Genomic DNA, 25,568 nt, shown 5'->3' with positions numbered 1-25,568 from the left:
CCAAGTGCATGGTCTTGAGCTTAATTGTTTCCTATTATGAGATATAATTTATCAAAGCACTAGAGGTTTATATACACACACCTGTTAGCACTGCAATACATGCGTGCATTGTCATGTTGTTACTTAAGTGAAGTTATGAGTTTACAGCTGGGATTTTGACATTTCTCATTGCTCTCTTACTTGGCAACAGATGTCTGGAAGTTTTGCGCAGATGCTTCACAAAATACTGGTATAGTGATGTCAACTAATTGGTCAGAGTTGAATATAATTAAATGTATGAGTAATTGCTGTGTTAAAAAAAACATTTGATTTTCAAAGGTTTTAGCATGTATGAGCATGTTTTACTGTTTACAAACATATAGCTTGGGTATTGAAATTAACAATAATATACTTTATTCTGAAAAAGGCTGGGAAGGTTTCTAAAGACATTAATCCACACGAATACAGACAGGTAAAGTTTTATACCAAATAACCCCACTATGCTAAATGTGAAGATATTGCACCACATTGTACTCTTTAAAATGCCTTTGCTAGTCTGCACTGTATGTGAACTGTCATTATAGAGTGCATGTTGCAGTTACACATATGGCATGCCCCCAGAGAAATCTTTCTAAAGGCTTGATAAAAAAAATGGCATATCATTAAGAATAAAGACTACCTACAGATATACAGGTCAGCCAGGCTGTGGGACTGCTACAGGCTGCCGGATATATCATTTTTATATAAATAGAAAGTCTTAAAATTCTCACTGCAGCATATAATGTTTCCACGTGTCGTTTTCTTATGGGAGATGCCCTTTGGTCAACCAATGACTATTTGTCAGTGTTGCCAGCTGATTTTATATGGTGTACAAGCCTTGCTTGATTACCAATTACACCTAGCTGCCCTCCATGCACTGTAATCTGTGCTATTGTGTTAACCTTACCTTTTCCTCTTTGATTTTGTGTACAGTACTTAGGATTTCCTTTTTTGCCTCTTCTTTCCAACTCATAGAGAATAGTAAAACTGGTTTACAATGAGCAAAACTAAATGAGTCTTTCCCTCTGTGAACCGATAGTAATTTAGAATAGAAAAAAATTCTTAACTAGCATGTAAGCAAAGTAACTGCCAACTTAAAATACTACCATCCCAACTGCTAAAATTTGTAACAGATAAGGTTATGCTCACATTAGCAGTGGGGGTTATGTTTGCAGCCTCTGACAAATAATGCATGCAATCTTCAACTCACAGTGCAATTGTGTTGTGAGAGGGACTGAAGATAAATTGACAGCAGACACTAGCTGTAGTGTCCGGCACTCTATGGGAGAGTAAATAGCTGCTCGTAGCTAGAACAAAATAGAATGGGCATTCCTTTATTTAATTGCCTTTATAGAAGACAGAATTAGTATACACTTAAAGGGAACCCACCAGTAAAGTCAGACACAGCTAGTAACTCTTTTAACTCTCTTATTCTCTCCTTGCTCAGGAATTCTCTTCGGTCAGCCACAAACAGGCGACATCTTTCTCAATTTCCTCATTCGCTCCATCTGCAGGAATTCTATTTGAGTCATATTTTCATGTAGGAAATCTTTTCTTCAATAACAGTGATGTTAATTTACTGCTTCCCTATCTGGCAGAGTGCATTAGGGTAGCCAATAGCTGCTGCCACCTTCCCTATAATGGCATGAAGAATGATGGTTGGCACTGATATGCCACCATTAATTTTGGGTTGCTGTCACATTTGACCACCACAATAAATAGATTGATACTCGTGATAAGTGCCAGGAGGAATCGCAGTTCCCCAATCGGGGGCATCTTCCAAAATTAGATAGGGCTCAGCCTATGGTCTCAACTTACTTTTACCCACTGACGCCCTTTCTAGCATTGGCTCTTTTTGTGAAATCTCATCTTTCTAACAATAAAATATCTCAAAAAATGAGTAGAAATGAGCCAAGATCAATGGCTGCAGAGGGACCATTTGTTTAGATACCTTTTATCTTGGTTTCTACAGTAGTAATAATAATAATTCTTTATTTATATAGCGCACAGATTACGCAGCACTGCACAAAGCATGTCAAATTGGTCCCTGTCCCCAGTGGAGCTCACAATCTAAACAACCTAACAGTATGTTTTTGAAGTGTGGGAGGAAACCCATGCAAACATGGAGAGAACATACAAACTCTTTGCAGATGTTGACCTGGGTGGGATTCGAACCCAGGACTCCAGTGCTGCAAGGAAGAGGTGCTACTCACTCAGCCACCGTGCCACCCTGCAAGTAGCTGTAACTATGTTTCTGGTGTTGTAATAAAGAAGATAGTTTCAGTTCTAAACTGCATCAGAATAGTGCAAATGCAAGCTGCAGAAAAATATCCTATTCTAAGTCTTTAACTTACTGTAACTCAGGTTGTGTAGTTCATATACCCTCAGGTCTGTTAAGATTCTGTTCTTCCATGTGATACCATACCACATGCCATCTCCAGCATCTCAGGCAAAGATGAGGAAAATCTCATATTTCAAATTGCATTGGGGTTGTGGTTCTCTAAGCTACAGAACCAGATATACTGGCAGTTAAAGAGAAAAAATTATAAAAACACAGTGCAGCACACTTCCATACCACAGGAGTTAAAGAGAAAGGTGGTAATTGGATCTTTATCTGCAGTTTGGATTTCCAACTCTGAATTTACCTGCCCATATGTTTGGTTCTGTAGATCACAGAACCACAAGTCTTGTGTTTTTGAAAGATAAAATTATCTAATTATCTTCTATAATGGTTCTAACTACTATAGAATCTAAGGAATAGGTGTCTAAAATGATGTTCCCCCTCCAGCTTTGGAGCAGATTATTTAAAGGTAAGTGGGCAAGAGGTAATTCTAGAAAGGATATTTTACCCCCAACCTGGGGGTGCTAATTTAGTGATGTAAGGTGACAAAAAATAACTAAAATGCTAAACAGAAAGATCTAGTTGTAACCCTGTCACCATCCTGGACATCACCTACATCATCAGAGCAGATTTGCTTTAAACAACATTTTCTATTATTCCATCTATAAGAAACAAATTTGCAGTCACCAATTGAAAATAGAAACATAAAAAGGATGCTGAACGTGAACAACACAGGAAGCAAGCGCAACTACTTGCCTTTTACCATTAACCTCTGCTAACTGGAATCACATTAAACCTCTTTATTGCTTATCAACCACAGCACAATGTCCGATGACTGAAAACATTTAGCTTGATTGAAAAAAAAAAGTGTAGAACATTAAAGTAACATAGCAAATCAGACTGAAAAGCTACAGTATATCCAACCTACAGCATATTAACAATTAATAAGATAGGATCCTTATTCTCTATATACAGCAATATAATTGCTTCCTGGAAAAGTCAATCCAAAACCTCAGCTAAATGTTTGCCAGTTATACTGTCTAAGGTTAAGATGCTAAGAATCGCTCCCTATCATTGTAACATTTTCAATAAATTACCAAAATGAGAAAAACATGTACACTCATGCCATTATTTTAGAATAAACAGAATAACAATATATAACATTATATAACAACAATTTGTATATACTGTAGAACAGGATATGGGAACTATTGTCAGTGGAATTGTTTTCAACACACTGCAGAACATATAATCCAGAATAAGCATTAGTATTAGGAAAAGATGAATGTATATGGGAATACAATATGGCTGAGGCAACGGAAAAGCATTGCATACATGCCAAATGTATATCAATAAAGAACTTTTTCACATTTGGTAATCATCACCTTTAAAAATGTTTCCAGAGTTGAAACTAATTGCACCACAAAGCATTGTTATAAAAAAAAGTAGTAACATATGCATTGTATATTTTTTATTCTTTTTATTCATAGTCACTAAGTAAAATAATTTCAGGGGAAGTATAACTGTACTAATGCGTAATAATAGACTTCATTGACATATAATGAGGTCTGTTAGGTTCTGTCAGCCAAAAAATATACCTAGTTTATCAGATGTCATTGATTTCCCCTGTGTGACAATTGACCACAGTAATAATAATTACAATAATCCTCATTCATATAGTGCTTCTGAGATGCATGAAGCAGAAGCGAGCAAGAGATTGAACCTGGGGTGCAAAGGACAGGTCATAGACCAGCACAACCCAAAGACAGCGGGCCTGCTGCTTTGGTGCTATAGAGAGACCGTGATGGACAGGTCAGGGATCAGTAGTAGATCGCTTTTCTATTGTTATGTTTTTAAGATTAAGATTTAATAGATAAATCTTAACTTTGTTGCAGCCTAACTCTAGATAATAATGTTTTATGTTGAATATTTCATTTTTGCTGGTTTTATGCAATTGTGAAGTGCACTTTTCCTATCCTTGATTATTGTTACAAATTAAGTACATAGCCATATAATAGGGTTGGCATCCGGGAAGCAATTCCTGGAATCTTCAGCATTGAGAAGGACGAGGGGGCCCCAACTTCTTGCCTGTCAAGGCTCCAGCATTATGATCATCCAGCATTATGATCATCAATATTGTGTCCTATTCATACCAATTCTTCTGAGTGCTATGGATGGAGCTGCACTGGTGAGTGGGCAGATCCTCACTGGTAAGGTCTGAGTATTCCATTGTGCATTCCAAGGTCTGCAAATAACTGTGAAAATAGTAGTCAGGGCCCTCAGGTACTATTTTTTTTTTACCTAAGTTTGACAGAATCATTGATATTTTGTATACAGAACTGTGTTTTGAAGGAGCCTGTATAATTTTAAATGGGATTTTATGGGATTTGTTTAACCCCTTAACGACTTGGCCTTTTTTAGTTTTTTCACTTCAATTTTTCACTCACCAACTTCAAAAATCTATAACTTTTTAATTTTTCCACATAAAGAGCTGTGTTATGGCTTATTTTCTGCGTAACAAATTGCACTTCATAGTGACGGTATTTAATATTCTATGGCGCGTACTGGGAAGCGGGAAAAAAATTCCAAATGCAGTGAAAATGGTGAAAAACCACATTTGTGACGTTTTCTTGTGGGCTTGGATTTTACAGCTTTCACTCTGCGTCCCAAATGACACGTCTACTTTATTCTTTGAGTCGGTACGATCACGTGGATACCAAATTTGTATAGATTTTATAATGTTTTCATACATTTAAAAAAATTAAAACCTCCTGTACAAAATATTTTTTTTTATTTTGCCATCTTCTGGGGCCAATAACTTTTTCATACTTTGATGTACGGAGCTGTGGATAGTGTCATTTTTTGCGAATTTTGATGCCGTTTTCATTAATATAATGTTTGGGACTGTGCGACCTTTTGATAACTTTTTATAAATTTTTTTATATTTTTCAAAATGGCAAAAAAATGCCATTTTCGACTTTGGACGCTATTTTCCGTTAGGGGGTTAAACATAGTGAAAAAACATTATCATATTTTGATAAATCGGGCATTTTTGGACGCGGCGATACCTAATGTGTTTATGATTTCTACTGTTTATTTATTTTTATATCAGTTTTAGGGAAAGGGGGGTGATTAGAATTTTTAGGTTTTTTTATAATATTTTTTTTTTTTTAAACTTTTTTTTATTTTTACTTTTACTATTTTTCAGACTCCCTAGGGTACTATAACCCTAGGTAGTCTGATCGATCCTATCATATACTGCCATACTACAGTATGGCAGTATATGTGGATTACAATGTGCAATTAGCACATTGTAAGGCATGGGTTAAAACGAGGTAGCCTCGGGTGTTCGGATCAGCCGAGGTTACCATGGAGATGGATCGCCGCTCCCCGTGACGTCATCGGGGAGCAGCGATCCACGACAAGATGGCGGCGCCCATGCTAGCACCGATCGCGGGCGTTACCGGTAAGCCTTTGCTGCAATATGCAGCAAAGACTTACCGGCTATGGAGAGGGCTCGGCCCGCGAGCCCTCTCCATGCACCGGGACCCGGCGCGCGCCGTACTAGTACGGCACGCGTCGGGAAGGGGTTAAATGGGTAGACATTTCATTAAAAAGGGGCATCAGAAGGTGGACATTTCATTAAACAAGGGCATCTGCTGTGGACATTTCATTAAAGGGGAAATCGGCTGTGGACATTTGATTAAAGGGGGGCATCTTGGGTGGACATTTCATTAAAAGGTAGCATCTGATAGACATTTCATTAAAGGTGGGCATCTGCTGTGGACATTTCATTAAAGGGGCATCTGCTGTGGACATTTCATTAAAGGGACATTAGCTGTGGACATTTCATTAAAAGGGGGCATCTGCTGTGGACATTTCATTAAAGGGGACATCGGCTGAGCACAGTTCATTAAAGGGGACCATCTGGGGTGGACATTTCATTAAAGGTAGCATCTGGTAGACATTTCATTAAAGGTGGGCATCTGTGGAGGACATTTCATTAAAGGGGCATCTATTGTCTACATGTCATAAAAGGGGGCATCTGCTGTGGACATTTGATTCAGGAGGCGTTGGCTGTGGACATTTAATTAAAGTGGGGGCTCTCCTATGAATTTTTCAGTAAAGGGGGGCAGCTGTGGTGGATATTTAATTAAAGGGGGCTCTGTTGTGGATATTTAATTATAGGGGGTTTCAGCAGCAGACATTTCTGTAAAGGAGGGCCTCTCCAATGGACTTTTTAATAATGAGGTACGGCCACTGCTAGACATCGTAGCAGAGTAGCGGATGCATTTCCTATCCTAGGGCTTATACTCTAGTTTTTGTGGTAAAATTAGGAGCCTCAGCTTATATGTGAGTATTCACACTATGAGGTGAAGTGCAGTTGCAGAGCGCACAGAGGCCAGGCCAGCCAGGGGTAGCATCCTCATCTTCTACACTATCTGGGGGGGATCTTGTCTGGATGGTAGTTAGGAAGGGGGGGGGGGTTTCATGCAGTTAGGTAATGTCATCGGCTTTCATACATTTTCATCGGCTATATACATTTGCTATAAGAGCATGATTGAAGGTGAAACCATATAAGATTAAGGATATAGAGGATGTAGAGTATATAGAGCAGTAATTAAGTCCTAACATCCGGGCACATGTTGGTTTGGACGCTGGGGGGGGGGCCTAGTCATGTGTACAAGCCGGGGCCCATGGGACACTTAATCCGCCACTGAGCTGAGGTGTGCAAGAAAGGTTCTGAGGCAGTTGAGGTCTATATAATGAGGTTGAAAAGCAATGGTGTCTTATGATCTTCAGCAACTGAGGTGAGTATTTAGAGGTTCTGCGGCAACTGATGTGTATAATGAGGTTTTGCAACAGCTGAGGTGTGAATTTTGAAGTTCTACAGCAGCTGAGGTATGTATTATAGGTTCTACACTAGCTGAGCTCTATATTATGAATAATATGATGTTCTGCATTATCAGAGGTGTGCTCTCAGCAAGCTTAGTAAAATCGAGAAATCAGAGTCAAGAAAATGGTCCACATCAAAATCACAATCAGAAAACAGCTTCCTGCAAAAGCCGGAGGTAAGGTGTGGCCAGAAAACAAATCAGAAATACGGCTACTAGAATCCATATCAGGCAGAATTAATACACATGTACTGTAGGTGAATTAATTAAGGTTATACCCCCCAAACAGATGTGTCACATATTTATCATTGCAGAGACCTGTGCCTGTGATAAGATGCTGATCACTGTACAGAGTGAGGGAATCATATGCAGTGTAGTAGCCGCCTGAGTGAGGTATCTGAAGAAATCATGCTTGTGAAGGGGCATTGTGTATAATGTAACTGTCATAAGTGCCCTTGGTTTATCATGCTTGATTTTGATGGTAGATTTACTTCAAGCAAAGCAGTTAGATTGTCAGTGGGTCTTCAATCCACTAACAATAACTTCTATATCATACAGTATCTATGGCAATTGTTTTCTTGAACAACACATGGTACAGTGTTTTGAATAGATATGTCTTGTCTTTTCTTATGGATGGATTATTCAAGGATTATTCAAGGATGTATTGGTTTGCAACAATACAAAATAGTTCAATTCAACCACTTCATTACCGAAAGTATTTAGCCTCCACCCCCTTCCTTACAAGGCCATTTTTTCAGTTTTAGCAATAAACCTATATAACTGCAAATAACTATTACATTTCTAACTCAACATTCTTTTTTTCAGGACACATGAGACTATTGGTATATGCAATTAGATGATGCATATAATTTGAAAAAAATTAAAATGATGTAAAAAAAAAACATTTTTATATGTTATATAAAGATTCTATGTAAATAAGGAATCTGAGACAAAATTGTTTAGGAGACAAAAACTTTCCAAAACATAAAACTTAATTGATTTTGTTTTACTGTTACAGTTTTTTTTAGCACAACACAGCCATTACACACATTATAGTGACCCAAAACATTAAAAACACCCTCAAAGTAACTGCTTTTTAAAATGTGGACACCCAAGGCAATGAAAGAATGATTATAGATTTTGGAGGCTTTTCCTATTGCTGGTTTTCTGGCACTACACAGCCATTACACATGTTCTATTGCCCCAAAATATTAGAAAACCATTTCAGATGACTAATTTAGAAATGGTTCACACCCAAAAGGGTTAGGGAATTATGTTATCCAACTTGTAGTCCAATTGTAGTCCGAATGTTATCAAGGTGTGTTTGATATTCACATCCATTCTCCTGAATGTGTTTTTATACAACCACTGAATTAAAAAAAATAAAAAACTTTTCAGGTGTCTGTCGGATTCACTCCAGTGGTAATCCCACAGATATTCGCAAGCATCAGAAACCAAATGGAATTGGCTAGTGTCTGTATAAAATGTTATTTTGCCATAATGGAATATATCACATGGCAGTTATCTGCTGCAGATCAAAAATCTGCAATAGCAAAGTGTTTCTGCCGCTGATTTTAATGTCTGCCAATAAAATCATACTCTATGCTCTGTGGATGTCAATATCCGCACACATTTTCCAAAGTTTGCCGATTAGTTGCGTATGTTGTTTTGCAAGACATTTCACAACACAACTTTTTACACCAATTAAAATTAATATTTTTGTTTGTATTTTTTGCATTAATTATAGGCTTTGTAAAAAGAAACAAAATGTAGGGACATACAGAGAGATCTCTTAGAAGATGCATCTCTATATTTGAGCATATTTGGGTTTGTAATACAGCACAACTGTAATAAAGCTCTTAGTAAATTCTGGAGGTTTTAAACCCTGTCTAGGACAAATTCAATTAATCATTTAGTAAATAACCTTTTGTCTTGGGCAATCTCCCTGAAATGGAGAATTACTATATATGGAAAGATGATGGATTCGTCTCTGGCTAGGGAACCCTCAGCTGCTGATATCCCTAGAGCAGTCCTAGGGATTCCCTGTTCCCTAAGCCTTTGGGGAACCCTAGCTGGGACTCTATCAGCACTAAGTCAGAATGGAGGACCTAGAGCCCTGCAGCACTGGGGACTTGGGTTCAAGTCCCAGGTCACCATCTGCAAAGAGTTTGTATATTTTCTCCATGTTTGGGTGGGTTTCCTCCGGGTCTTCCGGTTTCCCCCCACACTTCAAAACATACTGGTAGATTGATTAGATTGTGAGCTCCATTGGGGACAAACTGATTTGGCAAGCTCTATTCAGAGCTGCGTAATCTGTGTGCACTATATAAATAAAGGAATTAATTAATGGAGATCCCCTATAACATTGTAGTTAAGTGCCTACCCCTGTGATGTATAAAGTTGTACAGGGGTATGCTAGTGGTTAAATTCTACAGGCCATATGTTTTCACATAATACTGCTAGTTACGGCACACTGCAGAAATTAACATCATGCGTCAAGTTATATCTTTGTTACTATTTCTAGCATGATAGCTTGCATTTTCTCCCAATGAGTTCCATTGAAGAGTTGTTTACCATTTTGACATCCATGAAATACTTCCCTGTTGAATTGAGATAAGGCATGACCCTGAAGCATATACGTTTAGCAAAAACTGGAAAGGGAGAGATAATGGCTCACACAGTAAACTATGAAAACCGGCCCTCAAGACCTACAACATTACTTAGAAAGATAAGTGTAATCTGCTTGTAACCTCTGAATGAGGTTGGTATAAGTTGGAAAAAGTAGACTGACAAAACAATATGCCTTTAAGCTTTAAATGCACTATATTTTTCAGAATTTGAAATGCCCTGAACTATTAGGAACACCCATTTATTGATCGTAAAGTCAAGAAGAAAAGGAAAAAAATATCCTGGAGATGCTTTAAAGTTTTGCAACTAAAGAAGTTTTCATGAAATAAAAAACAATGATAGCTGTGTACTTAAAGGGGTATTCCTACGAAGACAAGTTTCTTAAATGTACTCAGGATAGCAAAATAACACATTCTCTAAATCACTGTTATCAATAAAAATACAGCATTTCACAGATATAATTCCAACCTGTCTCTATCAATCCTGCTGTACACAATTTCAGACACGACCCTGTAAGTTCTGACCTAGAGTCGGGGAAGCCATCTTGGATTTCTGTGTGATGGCCATGGAGCTGAGTTTCTCTCTCTGCTCCCTGTACTCTAGCCCCGCCCCCTACAGTGCAGGGTGGAGCTCACTCACCTATGCACACTGATACACAGAATCTGAGTTCCTGCCAGCAGCAGCATGAAAAAAACTACAAGCTACAGACTGATAAGTTCTTTATCTGAGGAGGCACAGCAGGAATGCACAGCAGATCTAGCATGTTGTGGAATAGCAGGGATGTAGGAGAGCTGACTGTCGTTGTGTGCAATAGGAATCTAATGGATCTCATCATCTCTGATCTGTATCATCTCTCTATGTGTCAGATACTAGTACAATGTTCAGACTCCAGATGAAAGTGTATATAAACCTTGCACCCTGATAATCTTACCACATTGTCAGCTCACAGAACTAGATGGATCATAATGTGTCTGCTCAGAGAGTCCCCGTCCACACCCTGGTATCTTACACTGACCATCACTGAGTAATAGGATCTAAAACAGCAATAAAACTGAGTAAAATTGTGAAGTAAAGGGTTAAAAATCATCTTTTAACATAACTAAGGGATACAAATTTGAGAGTATTCTTTCTTGGGCAAACCCCTTTAAATATGTTGCTACAAATAATCAGTTTAATTCTTGTTATGATCCTTTTTAAGGTAGTGGAACACCAAAAAAAACAATAGGGCATATTTATCAGGCCCTTTGCGCTGCGCCACGCCATGTTTATTGCCAGCACTTGCGATTATTTGCCATGGCCCGCTACCTTCACGCCACAGGGGGGGGGGGGTGAAGGGGCGTGAAGGGGGGCGCCGCCGGATGAGAGGAGCACATTTGCTGAGCCGGCGACTTTTCTTGATGTATGCCACTGCGGCGGGGCTGTCATACGCTGGCGCTCGTGCGGTATGATAAATATGCCCCAATGTATCTATCTCATTATGACAAATCCATCCATATATACAAATCCAGTATATAAAAAAATTTAGGTTGGGTTGATGAAAATATAGAAATATACAGTAAGTGAGAGGGATGCATGTCAGATATTTTCATGTCCTTTAGTGCATTACATTAAACTGAACTATGCCTCACCTCTACCAGTGTTATTCTGAAGACAAGCTGGGTGCAGGGGGGAAGGGGTGCAAGCCATTTCACACCTCAGCAGACCCAATGGCACCAACGTTTTTCATAGAATTCCAACCTTAATACAACAATGTAAATATTCCCAATAACTTTATGGTCCAACCCAGCCAGACACCAGGTACATTTTTGGGATGAGGGAAGCAGGGAGAATGCTCATCTGGGTCTCAATCTGTTCTGGAGTCCTTGGATGAGGAGATACACAGAACTCTCAATGGAAGCATGGTAAGTAGAGTCATGTTTGGTCTCAAAAGATATTTGAGATCAAGACATATCTGATGATGCCCAAACCGTAATCCTATGACCTACCATTGAGAAGTTTAATTTATCCAAGGTCCTGGGTCTGGTCCAGGTAGGTATCTGTTGTTTTTCTAGTGTGCCCTCAAGGCAAGTAAATATATAAATTTAATCTACATTGTTCTATTATCTCAATCCACAAATTCCCACATCTGTGTTATATATGCAGATTGGGTTGTTTCCTGGCCTGATGTAATCCCGTTATGGACTGGTGTTATTTCAAACGAGAACTCGTTCAAGTCTACTATATGGATAAAGCTCAGTTCCACGTGTAATTCCATGTGTTGGACTCCCCTGATCTAATATTGATAATGGTCAATCCTAACATGAGCAAAAGTCTGCACAAATGACCATACACAGTAGCCAAATAATAGGTAAAGGTAGCCACTTATGAGAATAAAATAGGTCAAAATAAGAAACGTTGACCCATGATCAGCCAAAACAACTGCGCATGCATGAATGGAAAATCTGGTCTGTAAGTTTGCATATTTTTATTCTAGGCAAAACGAATCCACCTTTAACTAATTTTCAGCCTACATTCAAGGACAGATAGCTATTGAGAACGTTTGATGTGCATAAAACAATGATATTAGATTTTATTGAATCAAATGATAAATTACAAGTGCAGAATCTATGTTATACTGTGCCTTGGATGCCAGATTACAAAATACAGAAACATTTTTAAATTACTATTGTAAATAAATGTGTGTATGCTGAAAACAAATTTATAAGACATTTAGAATTACCTTGTGGGCATGTATTGTACTTTATCCGTATCTTAAGTACAACTACAGGATTCATTTGCCATATTTAACTTACAGACCTGTTATCTGTTATCACTAGATATTCACACATGACATGACATCTTATTCATACTACACCACAGGCACTATCAATTAAATCTAACATAGTTCATTAAATTTTATGTTACTTTATAGTAATACATTTTATCGAATCATATTCAAGAGGCAATGTTGTAATTTGCAAAATCTTGGTTCTATGTCTTATTCCCGGTAAAATGTAGTCCTATGTAACCTGTAAAACTATTAAACCCACTAAACCATATCTCATGGCTGAATATTTTATCATGCTCCATTACCTTCCTGGATGGTTTTCTTTTTAGTACGTCTGATTTAGTACATGTTTTTTAGTATAGAGTGTTTTTCTTCACTTTCCTATTGTAATTAGGAAAAAGATCCTTCAAACTTATTGTAAACATTGCTTCGATGATAAAAATTGATCTGTTTATATGAGAGGCTTAAATCATTTTCTGAGCCTGACACACTACATGATTTATGTACTGCATCAGGATGATTTACTAAATCACTGTGTCTTCTACTCTCATATTTTTTCTTTATGTCTTGAAGGTGTACTCAAATTTTACATACTTTTCTCTCAAAATAGACAAAAATTAACCCTACTACTAATTTTACTACTACAACTGATAATAGTAATCATTATTGTGTCTATACTGGAATTTGAAAAATTATAAAAAAATTATCAAGGTCCCCCAGACTGTTAGGTAAACTATTTAAACTTGCCTTATGGTTATGTAGTTGTGTTATTTTGGAACATTAATGGTCAATAACTAGTTAATTGTAAAAAAAAACACTCGTAGAAGTGTTCATTCACATTCTTCTTCTTTTTTTTTTTTTTACGGTGAGGACAGTAAGGTTTATCATTCACTATTGTGATAATAATTTAGTAACAGGGTACATACACATTTCTACATAGGTTTAGCTATGCAAAGCTTATGAATAACATGTGACATTTTCATGAAGGGTTACATAAGATATCACATCTGATAATTGTATAGAGAGGATTAATGACATGTCTATCTTTAACTACGACATATAGCTATAAACATAACAATTAGAAACAAAGGAGGAAAGAGGGCATGGGGTCCAGAGTAGGAGAGGTTTAAGTTTGAAGGGGAGTGGGTTATCCAGGTCTAACTATAGTGCTTATTTTGGTAAGCATGGTCTGGGGCTAAGTTTGATTAGTCTGGGTGTGTTAGGAATGATGTTGACTTTTGAAAAGCTATCCGCAGGGACCAAATTTTAAGGTACTTTTCATATGGTTTTTTTTGCTCTCTGCCGTGAGTTCTTCCATTTTTTGTAGGAGAAGAATTTCTTGGAACCACTCTGTAATTGATGGGGATCTGGTTGATTTCCAAAGTCTTGGAATCAAAGAGCGTGCAGCCGTTAACAAGAAGGAAAGTGTCTTGCTTTTTTTGCTGTCAATTTGTGTGGGGAAAAATGGAAAAAAGTAGTATGGAGAGGTCAGTAAGGATTTTGTAATCCAGGATATTTTATGTTAGGTCACAAACTCAAGTCCAAAATGATTGAATGGCTGTACATTGCTATCAAATGTGTGTCATTGTGCCTTGTGTGAGTTTACATCTCCAACACTCTAGGACACACTAGGACAGGAAGGGTAAATTTTATGGAGCTTGGTCGGGACCCAATACCACCTTGAGTTGATTTTGAAATAGTTTCTTGGGATTTAACACAGAGTGATGATTTGTGCGTACGAAGTAGAGCTTTGGACCAATCATCAGTAGGAGTTATTGAGCTCCTCTTCCCAAGATTTAAAATGAAGTGGATAGGGGGGGGGGGCATTTGTCCAGTAGAAGATTATAGATTGTCAATATGGTGTGAGTGATTGGTATGGGTGAGATGCAAACTTCTTCTAAGGCAGTTAAGTTTCTATGAAGATTAAGTTTATTTTTATATTTTGTGTAGAAGTTGTCTGCATATGTGAGTTTTGTGTGGAAAACTATAATCTCTTTAGAAAAATAAGTTATGTATAATGTCAAAAAGCTCAATGGATCTGTGTATTTTCAATTAAGAATATGAGTGACTTACAAGCATATGAATAAAACCTAATAAATGTGCAGCATTCCATGGAACACCGATTGTTATTGTTAGTTAGTTCCTGAATTGCCACGGGTTTTTGGTGCACACGATCGAATTGTGGCACATCGGCACCAGCATGCACACGACGGAAACCGGGGGCATGGCTGTACGAAAACCCGGCGGATTCGGAAAAAACGCTGCATTTAAAAAAAAAAGTGTTGCTTGACACGTGCTTACCTGCACCCAGCGGAGGACGGTGAACTTCAGTGCATTCCGATGAACTTCAGCACAGCAGCGACACCTGTTGGATGTCGGAGGAACTACCTTAGTGAATCCCGGCAGAACCCGAATCCTCCGCAGAGAACGCGCCGCTGGATCGCGAATGGACCGGGTAAGTAAATCTGCCCCATTATGTTAAATGCCATAGATTTACCAGGCAATTTACTGCAAGTAGAACGTCTCATGTTTCTGCCCGGTTTTCTAATTTACTGCAAGTAGCCTGTTAGCCAATACCTAAGCAATTCATTTTACATCAGAGAAAAATAGCAAGTTCAACCTATAGGAATCAGTACTAGTGGGGTCTAATTCCAACTTCTAACCAGGACTCAGGCTGGGAAGAGCAATACCATCGACACAGGCATAAATGTCTAAGTCTGGACTGTGTACCAGTGAGTTACAAGCATCCATAGTATTGTTTCTTATAGTTTCATATATACACACATGTTGAGACACTGTCGTACATTCATATGCTAGAGAGACTGAAAAAGGCTCTGGACCTGGCTGCTAAAATGTGGGTGTGGTCGATGAGAAATGAAATTAACTGTAGACTATATTCAAATCTAGCATATGGTATTTGCACCTAATTACTTAGTCAGTTCTGCTTTGTTTGCGTAATATATTTAGCTATCTATTTATCTAACATGCAACCACATAACATTTAACCAAAGGACAATAAAATACGTTTTACCTTGAAGTAGATGCAATATAAGTGCCACTATCATATTAATGTATGCAAAATGCCTCATTTCACAGAACTTTATCTGTTACACCCACTCAAATACACTAGACCTTATTTTTCTCACAGCTAAGAACATGACTCCAACTTTATCTATGACTTATATTTATGCTTTTCTCTGTATAACACTTCCCAGAAGTTCAGCCATTTTTACTGTAAAATTGTAATGCATGGCAGCAATAATTTATGTCCCATGTATTAGAAGTTTTTCAAAATTGTTTATCACTAAATGTCCAAAGTGCTCCCATTCACAAAGTGCATATTTCAGCAATAGGAACCTTAACTAGAACAGAATCCTAAACATAATAAAAAAAGAAATAACAACAAGTTTTACTTCTCTCTTCACACCCACCCCTGATTTTTACCAAATCTGCAATGTATAATTAATTACATTTCAAGCATAATGAAGTTCACAGATATTTCTCTGAAGCTCAGTTTTCTAAATTGGCTTGTTTTAGGTCACATGACTCCTCATATGAATAGGACATTGGCAAATGCCACATATGTATATAAGGAAAGATAAGGATAGAATTTTCTGTTCTAGCAGTAACGCTACATTAGAGGTAAAGGTAAAAAAGAACCAATAACACTGTTTATGGATATAAGCATGTACTATAGGTTTGTAGAACACACAACATTCTCATCTCTTTGCTCTTCTGACATTTTATCACCTTACATAACAAGAACTTATTGGCGTTTTTGTGATTCCAGTGACATTCAGCTACAGTACTGGTTTCACTGCACTTTAAATAATAAGTGACTTCCATATTATATAATATGATCCTGTCTTTAGTACATCTCATGTCTGTTCACTTTTTTCTCTTAGGACTGTTTGCAGAGACTGTAAACTAGTACAGGGGACACATGCAATGTTTCCTGCTAAATAAACCTTCTCCTAAAGAAAAATGTCTTTTAGTGCAAACTGACGGTCCTCCAGACATGGTCATTCAGCTGAGTACCATTCAAGTGAATGGAATTAATCTACCATACCAGGCACTCCTACTATGACATGTATGGTATTGTGCCCAGTCAACTGCAAAACAGGCACTTTGCAGTATTGTAGCATCTTCAAGCAACTCATCAAAAAGAAGAGGAAAATATATAAGATTAACATGAATCAGATGCAATGCTCATCAACATGAGGGAAATTCCAATGAAGATTATGTGGAGTCAAAGTGTAGAGAGACCAGCAACAGGTCTCTGGATCCGCAGAAATAATGCCAACTAAGGTTGGGTCAGCAGAAACTCACAGGGAATGAAACTAATCTAGAGGTCTCTGGGATATGGGAAAACCACAGCAGATGCTGAATTTTCTCATGTGAAAGAAATACAGCAACAAGGATTTACGTCAATGAAGTTTTATTATAGTGCCAATAGAACTAACAATGTATGATTAATTTTAACTCTATGGTCGACATTAAAACTTTGCTTTATATCAAACCTTTTACATGTGAGAGACTATACAGCTCTATACGAATATCAGAGGCCTCCAACTCTGATCCTCTTTCTGTGACCATAAGCTGATTGGTAATGGTGGGGCCACCATTACAATATTCCCTGAATGCCTTCCTAATATAAACACACATTAAGTATCTGCCAGCCAGCAGTGCAGCATACAATTCTTCAGCAGACCCTGCCTAGTGTAGATTTGCGCTGCTAACCAGTGACCATTCAGCTTAAAGGGGTATTCTCGTCTGGGCACTCATATTCAGTTTCATTAATCTGCCATATATAAACATTTCTTCAATTAGATGCTATTATAAAATTTTTTCCTGTGTGAAGATAATTTCTCATAAATGTAGTCATATAGTCCCTTAGAAACGAGATAGCTTCCTCGGATACGGCCACCTCTGCTGCAGTGATTGCACAAAGAAACAAATTGTTATTGTATATGAAATGTCCGGGAGTTACTGCATATCCCCCAGCTGCCCTGTGGTAATGTATACTAAATCCAGGAGGTCAGGCAGTAATCAATAGCGCATGTCTGGCCACCGCAGCCACAGTGTGACGTGGTCGTATCCGAGGAAGCTATCTCGTTTCTAAGGGACAACATGACTACATTTATGAGAAATTATCTTCACACAAGAACATTTTTTTTAATAACATCCAATTGAAGAAATGTTTCCATATGGCAAATGAATTTAATTAAATGTAAATACCCTGATGGGAATACCACTTTAAGTGGTCCAGTCCACTCTGCCATCGGCCATTACCTCCTTTACACCCCTCCATGCCAAGTACTGTAAAGGGAAAAGTAACTGCAATGCACTAGAAGTTTGCAAGGTATTGCAATTATTCTGGGGCTTGTATACCCGAAAGCTGGCATACAAGCTCTTATAAATATCATAGTGCTACCAACATAAAAAAAATCTAACCATCCATCCATCTTCTAAACTATCGATACGTTCTATGATTGAATAAACAATATATGGCTGTAATATAGAATATAAATCTGTATCTTCACTTGATACCTGAGCAATATGTCATAGTTTCTTATTTGCTATTCCAGCTGCAGCCAAAATGATTAACAAATTCATGAAAATAACAAACTCTTTCTGCATAGCAATTTCAATCAAACATATTTTAGCATTTTTAATACAGTCATCTTTTTTTGATGTGTATGTATGAGTTAAATATTTTGCAATAAATAAAAGTAATACAGGCAGTCCCCGGGTTACGTACAATATAGGTTCCTTGGTTGAATTTGTATGGAAGTTGGAACTGTGTATTTTATAATTGTAGCTCCAGACAAAATTTTTTTTGTCCCAGTGACAATTCAATTTTCAAAATGTTGTCACTACAAAGTGGTGATTTCTGATTTAGGTAGTGTATGTATTATATATGGAATTTGCCTCTGAAGGAACTGTGGACCACTAAAAAGAATGAATCTACTGCACTTCTCTATATAGTACAGTGAAGTGAAGAAAGGAATATATTACTAGTACTTGGTAGTAGCACTTCTCAGCATGAATGGAAAAGGCGTGCAAATCACTGGATGTGAGTGAACACTTGTGACTTGGCCTTCACCTGAGCTACCTTGTTTTGGCAAAAATAATAATTCCTAGTATGATTTTGCAGCCTTTACAAGTGCTAGCCCTGCTTCCAATTGGGGGGACATTTCAAACAGCTATATCTTTTGAAACATGGCCTTTAGAAATACAGTTCTTGTGTGTGAATCTCCCCTTAATCTCTCTGTAATACCACAGAGGGGATTTTTCCAGGTGTTATGAAAGTGGAGATATCCACTGTTAAAGTTACGCTTGTAAGTGTGATATACAATTCACAATCCTGACTTTAACTGTGCAGATCTCTGTGTCTGTGGGATCTAGAAACACACCCTGGTGCAATATTAAAGAGGGCAAGACAGAGTACAAACATTGAAGTGCTGGGAATAAGACTGATGTAGGGATATAGAAATGAACTAATGATATTGCCCACAAATGCTCATCATTCATGTTCATAACTAATAGATTGTAATGAAGACCAAAAGATGTACAGATAGTCCAATCTGCAGAACTGTAATGCAGTGATCTTATCCTTACTTGTTAATGCAGCTCCGTCTGGATTAGCAATGTTCTATTTGGCTGTATCCCGATGTATAGTAAAAAATTTGCATATACTGTTGCAGGAGACTCAGCCGACTGTTCTACTCCGTGAGGTCTACTCCATGGATATGAGTCCTGCCCACTTTGACATCGCAGGTGCTACAGGTAGCCTTTAGAGAACCCTTTACAATCTGACTAGTTTCAGAAGATGATGGCTTCTTGTGGACCAGTTATGGAAGGAGAACCTGCGGAAAAAGAACATTATAAATCTCAGGCCCTGTTTACACTACTGCTGTTATTTCAGTTATGCACATCCATTTTAGAAGACCATAAGGGAAACTAAATACAGAAGATTAGCAGAAAGTCTACCGCTGAGTGGATGAGTGCCCCCATGTATGTCAAAAATGTGTGTTTAAGCACCCTAATGTATGTATGAATGTGTGTTTGAGTGTCCTCATGTATGTGTGAATGAGTGTTTGAGCATTCTATGTATATGATGAATGTGTATATGAGTGTAAGCATGTATGTAACGTGTGTATAATTTCCCCTATTTATTTGGTTAATGTGTGTATGAGTGTAGGTGGTAAATATGTGTATAATGTGCCCACTTTTGTGAGGAATGTTTTTTTTTGACACCTCCATATACACTCACCGGCCACTTTATTAGGTACACCTGTCCAACTGCTCGTTAACACTTAATTTCTAATCAGCCAATCACATGGCGGCAACTCAGTGCATTTAGACATGTAGACATGGTCAAGACAATCTCCTGCAGTTCAAACCGAGCATCAGTATGGGGAAGAAAGGGGATTTGAGTGCAGCAGCAGAAGACCACACTGGGTGCCACTCCTTTCAGCTAAGAACAGGAAACTGAAGCTACAATTTGGACAAGTTCATCGAAATTGGACAGTAGAAGATTGCCTGGTCTGATGAGTCTCGATTTCTGCTGCGACATTCGGATGGTAGGGTGAGAATTTGGCGTCAACAACATGAAAGCATGGATCCAACCTGCCTTGTATCAGCGGTTCAGGCTGGTGGTGGTGGTGTCATGGTGTGGGGAATATTTTCTTGGCACTCTTTAGGCACCTTGGTACCAATTGAGCATCGTTGCAACGCCACAGCCTACCTAAGTATTGTTACTGACCATGTTCATCCCTTTATGACCACAATGTACCCAACATCTGATGGCTACTTTCAGCAGGATAATGAGCCATGTCATAAAGCTGGAATCATCTCAGACTGGTTTCTTGAACATGACAATGAGTTCACTGTACTCAAATGGCCTCCACAGTCACCAGATCTCAATCCAATAGAACATCTTTGGGATGTGGTGGAACGGGAGATTCGCATCATGGATGTGCAGCCGACAAATTTGTGGCAACTGTGTGATGCCATCATGTCAATATGGACCAAAATCTCTGAGGAATGCTTCCAGCACCTTGTTGTATCTATGCCATGAATAATTGAGGCAGTTCTGAAGGCAAAAGGAGGTCCAACCCGTTACTAGCATGGTGTACCTAATAAAGTGGCCGGTGAGTGTATGTGATTGCGTGGATTAGTTATTAACCATGTTGACCAAGACCATTCCTGTTCGTGCAAGGAGCCGAAGAAAAAGACCTTGCTGCAGAGTTAAGACATGCATTTTTGCCCTCAAGAGACAGCCACCATCACACTAAACAACACTCCAGGGATCAATACCTCCGTGCCCAAAGACACAGAATCACTAACTTAGAAGCCTTACATATTTAGAGCAGCCATTCTTTGTTCTTTACCAGCTGCTGTAAGATAAATGTACAGGAGCCAGAAGTCTTTTTAATAATTATTGTTCATAATTATTGTTGTCAAGGTGATTTTTTGGTAAGATAAGCATTAAAAACCATTATTTTTCTTCCTTGGTCAATGTATGTATATGAAATCTTGTTTTTTGCATGACAAATTGTTGAATGCAATGATCATGGTGTACATCTAACTTTACTTATTTTACAAAACGTTAATTATTACACTTTAAATTCTGCACTATTCATCCAAAGGCTTCAATAACAATAAGTATTTTTAGGTTCACTATTTTGCACTTTTTTGATTACTTTTTATAAAATATTTTAGTGACATAAAGTAGAGGCAGAAATCAGCAATATTGTCTCGGTTTTTTAAATCTTTTTTATGGTGATCACCAAATGGGATGTTATATCCCATGTTATATAATGATGTCTATACAGCTTAGGACATGATGGACAGAGTAATACCCAAATATGTTTTATTTTATCTTGATAAACATTTTGAAAGTGTGGTGGAACATATAATTTAATAACATTGGCATATTTGGTGTCCAGTACTTTACAGAGGGAGCTTTCCCTTCCATAACACTTTGGATGTGGTTACGTGTAATGGGACGTATCTCCCTTGGATCAGAGTTTCAAGATCATGGGTTTTCTGGAAGAGCATATTCCCTTTGCCAGAACACAGTATGCTCCTTCCCCTCTTTGACAGACTAAGAGGGGAGGTAGAACAGTAAAAAAGCAATAATGTTTGTCACTGTATTGTATGTAGGAAACTTTATTGAGATTGGTATTTATTGAGACAGCTTGTGCAAATTGCACCTCTAGGTGTTGCAGCATGTTTCCACTCTTTGTAGACTGTGCTACCATAGAGCTCCATGCACTGCACCAAGCTTAACCTCCCTATATCTGATATACCGCTGCAGCCTTTCAGAGTTAGGAGCAGACCACATTGACATAATTGGAGGAGGTTAAATACAAATGTTTACCCTTTTCTGCAAAATAATTTAAAATAATTTTCAACACGGGGTTGTAGTTAACAATGGAATTTCCTGGTTTAAGGATCTCTGCTTTGTATATTTACATTTTAATAATTATTCTATGAACATTTTTTAATAGGCAGAAATAGAATAATTCATCTGTTAACCCCTTCATACATACAAACATACCTGTACTACCAAATGCACAAAAGGTTAAGACATTAATGGGTTTGCACTATGTTCTGAATAATAGAAACTGTAGTCCCTATGTACTGTGCCCTAAAGGCTAAAACATCATAAACAGCATATGACCAATGAATAAGGCTCAGGGCTATAACACAAGGCCATGGTCAGTCATTGAATGACAGACTGTGCCGTTTCTGGTTCCATGGACTAATCTCATGGGCATGTATGATGCTTGGAGTCCTTTGTTCCCTACTAAAGAGCAGCACCATAATGTAATCATGATAAAAGTTTGGGCAGCTGTTTAGTGGAGTAGAATGAATTATGTGGAGTTATCATACATTACTTTGCTGTATAGAATCCAGTCTCCAGCAGTCTGGTTGGACCGTAAAATCGGACTGACGTGGAGCAGACGCCCTGATATATATCCCACCAAAGGGTTACCTTTATTTTGAAGGGGTAACCTACTCAACAAATGTCATTCACCTGTTCAGTTAATGTCTTTCGACTGTTAAAATAAGAAACCTCACCAAAAACCACCTCAAAATTAGGTATGATTTTATATACAAGTCTCTGCTTCTCATTAAGGGGAATGCCCCATTGCTAAATGTCATAATAAAGTACATAAAAAGTACCAATAGTCTCTGCATACCTGCTTTTTATTTTGTGTATAATGTGTTTTCACTAGACTACCTTTTATCTCAGATCCATCAGAACAGAGCTGTGATCTTTGACTACAGTGTCTACAGGGGATCTAAGTAGGTCTGAAGCACATCTCTTGCCTTATTGTTGAATCAAACTGTTGATCTCTCCTTTATACTGCAGTCCTGTCTCATGAGCTTTGGTATCCATGTTTTTTTTAAATAACATTAAAGGCAAAATATAAAAATATAAAGTGTACTAACATATGTGTTTTATTTTGTACAGACCAATTATTCAAGCATGTTTAGTAGCTTGTCCTATTGCATAAGAAAATAATGGTTCCAAATGGTATACCTTTATTCAGGAGACACTGATGCAACTCTTCAGCTCCTGTAATCTGGAACTTATCTCAGGTTTTCATGTATTCCTAGAAAACCTATTTTAAGTGTTTGCAACTTCTAATAAAGTCAATCTACTAATGTGATAAAATGTGGCCAGTATCCTAATGACATTTTCTGCTTGATAGCTTTGCTAAAATGGGTGGATGGAAGGACATTAATTGAGAGGTCCAGCAGGTACTGCTAAACAGCAATCCAGAACCCCATACTGATTAGTAATAATTGGATTAGTCAAGAATTAAACCAATAAATCATCAACGGAGTCTGTTCAATCTCATGAAAAGTGCAGGGCAGGGAAAGGTAGCTGAACAAGAGCATATGTGTACAACATGGTAGTGGTAAGCTCATTCACTGAGCTCTACTCTACTGTCTGGAGAACTTGTCAATGTATGCTGCCTCTTATAATCTAATATATAATGCTCAGTGTATGTGTGTATGAATGTATGACTGACAAATACGTTTTTTGGGGGGATTTAGTGTTTTTTGTACTTCATTAGTTTTGGGTAGAGAATTGTGGTGTTTGGGGGACTTTAACTTTCTTATATTTAATTTTATTTTTAAAAAAAAACCTTTATTGTTTTAATTTTTTTTTATTTTAACTGACATGTTGGTTTGATCACTTGTTCAAGCTCAAATAGGGCTCACACAGTGCAATTGACACCTGCTCTGACAACTGACACCTGCTCTGTATGGTGCCAGCTCCAAATGTGTGCGGTACCTACTGCGTGATGTAATAGTACGGAGTGTGGCAATAAGTATCTTTCTGCCATTGGGCACTATTACGGTGCGCGTTGGAAAGGGGTTAACATAAGTGAACCAGATCAGATTTAGTTAAATTTTAAATACGCTGTTAAAGGCCTTAACGCAAAATTGAAGAAAGCTTCACACCTTCTAGATTATTTCAATTTCATGACCCAGTGTGGTGGTATCATCCAAAAAACTTTGAAGTGACATGTAATTTTGTTGTTTAAAGTCAAGGAGGTGGAGAGTTTAACACTGAAGTCAAACTTCCCTCACTTCAGAATGTCCTCTTCATTGTAACTGATGCTGCTGCATCCAGACACATCACTAATCAGATCTCCTTCATTCTGAGCCGAGGAGAGCTTGACTTCAATGCTGGGCTCTCCACCTGACTTTATATAACCAATTTACATCTCACTTCAAAGTGGATTATCTGAATGATGGCATCACACTGAGCTTTGAAAGAAACATGATCTGGAAGGTGTTAATCTGCTTCACAACATACTGGTAATAGTTTATTAGGTCAATTTCTGATGCCAGGTTCCCTTTAAGTTGAAAGACTCTAATTCCTGTCATACCGCATAGTTTTTTAGCGTAGGAACTTTAATTACAATCGTGATAATTTAATTCTAAACTTTTTTCTGTGTTTTCTTCACACATAGGATTTTGCATTATATTTTTCTGCTTGACTTTATATATTCTCAAGTAAAAAGAAAATGAAAAAATGTAATATCACTATTAAAGCAATGGAAAATACATGTTTGATAGAAAAGGTCTTTCTGTGTAATTAAAAGGAGAGGGCTTTTGTCATAGATTTTACAAATACTTTATTTTTGCATCATTCAGGGTTAGGATTGGATTAAGGATCAAAAATTGCATTGGTGTACATTGGAAAAGCAGTGGTTGTTAAGTATCAGGTAACCAATGCATGCATGGCTCAGCCTCAAAGTATATTTTTACCGACAAAACAATGCTGGTCGAACATCGCAAGTTGTACAGCAGGTATTCATTAAAGCCAATTCTTTTCCATCTCCATACTAGAATGATGGAACTCTTCCTATAACAAATCAAGCCTATAGATGCAAACAATACCAGTGACTAACAACCTATATTGCATAACAATAAACATAACCTAGGTTCTCACTATTGAAGTTATATCCCCCCCCCCTGACTCCGAGTCAGAGGATTATGCCTATGCTTCATCAAGAAGGAACAGTAGCCACCTCAGAGATTTTACTCTGAAAATGAACACTAACGCCATTATATTTATATGAGAAGCAGCAGTCATGGTATAATATATATGACATTTATTTTACATCTTTTACGGTATAATGTCATCATATAAGATGCTGCTAAAAACAGGATGTAGGTCCAATTACACAGTAGCTTTTGCACTGGAATCCAAATGACTAACTCTAAACATTTGACACTTACATCATAAACTATGTATTGCTCGGGGGAGATTTACCAAGAAAAATGCATGCAATATGGAATTGGTGACAGATAGCAAATTTATTATGAGGCTTTGATGCTTTTTATATCTACCACACTAGTTTTAAAATGTGTATAGACAGGG

At 37.7% G+C, this 25,568-nt stretch overlaps 1 protein-coding gene across 6 annotated transcripts in view; it reads right to left on the bottom strand.

Annotated features, from left to right (window-relative positions):
* CDH12 (cadherin 12) overlaps positions 1 to 25,568 on the bottom strand; it is a 508,006-nt gene that overhangs the window by 400,760 nt on the left and 81,678 nt on the right. For 4 of the 6 annotated variants that reach the window (XM_072152753.1, XM_072152755.1, XM_072152752.1 and 1 more), the window contains exon 2: positions 19,271 to 19,518. The exons of the other annotated variants lie outside the window; for them this stretch is intronic. The gene's annotated coding sequence lies outside the window, so the exon portion shown is untranslated. The remainder of the gene's footprint in view (positions 1 to 19,270; positions 19,519 to 25,568) is intronic. 6 annotated transcript variants of the gene reach the window in all.

Source organism: Engystomops pustulosus, chromosome 5 (assembly GCF_040894005.1).
Source record: "Engystomops pustulosus chromosome 5, aEngPut4.maternal, whole genome shotgun sequence".
NCBI classification, from domain to species: domain Eukaryota; kingdom Metazoa; phylum Chordata; class Amphibia; order Anura; family Leptodactylidae; genus Engystomops; species Engystomops pustulosus.
The sequence above is the reverse complement of the archived record's forward strand: the minus strand, read 5'-3'. Positions and strand labels throughout refer to the sequence as shown.